Consider the following 1968-nt stretch of genomic DNA (forward strand, 5'->3'; position numbering starts at 1 on the left):
TTACCTGCCACACAGAGAGAAATGTGAACGGCTCGTTTCTCCTCTGACACGCCACATACCTGTGTGCCGCCACGGCTCGGTTGTCCAGGTACTACTAGGCAGTCATGACGCCAACGAAAGACGAAATTACTGGACCTGGAGTTGGACTTCTCTGTCGCCGGTAAGCCATTATGTTGCGACGCGGAGCGCATGGACACTCACCCTTGGCTTCTTTGTCTCCAAATCTTCAGTCCATAAATTAGTCTCTACTCCGCTGTGTAGGTATGTTACCGCCAGACACCTGTGCCTGCTGCAGCGGAGTTGTCCTTTCTTTACGTCATAGATTAATTGGCGCGGTCGTGATCGGACAGCCTTATTGGCTACAAAGATGCAGATGAAANCCGCCAGACACCTGTGCCTGCTGCAGCGGAGTTGTCCTTTCCTTACGTCATAGATTAATTGGCGCGGTCGTGATCGGACAGCCTTATTGGCTACAAAGGTGCAGATGAAAGGTTTGAATAGGCTATTAATTCAAATTGTGGGCGTACTCAGTAGCGACTTATGATTTTAAAAGTAGCAAAGTAGATTACATGGTGTAAATTGTACTCAAGTATGAGTAAAATTACACACTTGAAAAAAATACTCATAAAAGTACAAGTACCCAAAAAAATCTACTTAATTACAGTAACGTGAGTATTTGTAATTCGTTACTTCCACCCCTGCCAGAGAGGTGAGGAGGTCAGGTACAGGTGACGCGCGAGGAGTTAGAATACTGCCAAGTGATCGCTGACTGATGAGAGTGTTTTGTTTCCTTATTTCATTTATTTGTTGGATTGAAAACAAGAAGAATCATTCTGGATCTCATGCTACAGATTAACTGCTCTCATTTTAATCAAAGCAAATGCCATATTTTGGTTTGAATGTCTTTATTCTTTTTAGTTGCTTCATATTAAATTTACAACGGTCAGATAGCAAAACAACAGAACGCACTGGTGATCCACTTTGCTGCACTAATGACCAATTGATTGCAGCTGTGAGTGGCAGTGCTGCAGCTCCACAGAGGCAACAGAACTTCACCTCACTGCCACAAGGTAGACAAACAGAAGCAGGAAAGTCTAGCTTACATTTGTACCCCAACAACTATAATGCCTCATGCTGCATTCGAACCATGTGGACTTGACCAATGACTTCAACAGATGATCTTTTATTCACATGAGATAAGATAATTGCAGCCATTTTGTCTGTTTTAGGGGCCTATATCAGTGCCTGAAACCCATGACACTGATTATATTTGCTTGCATCCATAATTTAATGTCATCCAAATACTGCAGATCTTGTTTTGGTTAATAATTGAAATTTAATTACTTATCTCTCTGATATTTTTGGATCCAGACATAATGCAGTCAAGTTATTATTTAAAGGTATATTATGCAGAATTGGTGGTTACTGTTGTGTTTCTTGCCTGCTGCTTATGTTCTGGCACCTGATTGCTACCTTTTTATAACGCCTGGACCTCACATAAGTGCACATAAATGTCCTGAACACAGAAAATAAGAAGATATGTGAGCCATGCAGAGGATCTGCTCGCCGGTCGAGGACTGCATTACAAGCCGATAATTGGTGCAGGGACAGTGAAGGCTACAGGGCCTGGCGGCGGACGGACATTTATCACAGATACTGGACTGAGGGGTGGCCGATTCTGGGACGGACATTTATCACAGATACTGGACTGAGGGGTGGCCGATTCTGGCTTCAGCACACATAGTAGTGCATATTTTAACTAATACTCTTTAGGATTTTATTGCCAGGCTGTTAGTCTGAGTGGGCGGAAGTTCGCTGCATAGATCAGCCTCTCATTGGGCGGAACGAGCCACCCGCTGAAGTCCCGCCCTACCACCTCCGGTTGTGTAGCAGTTTTCAACATGTCCTTTACTAACTTTTGCAGTGTTTGATCTTGTGGGGATGTAGCCATTTTTCTGTATTTTTCTG

The sequence above is a fragment of the Epinephelus moara genome, chromosome 19, assembly GCF_006386435.1.
Source record: "Epinephelus moara isolate mb chromosome 19, YSFRI_EMoa_1.0, whole genome shotgun sequence".
Lineage (NCBI taxonomy): Eukaryota > Metazoa > Chordata > Actinopteri > Perciformes > Serranidae > Epinephelus > Epinephelus moara.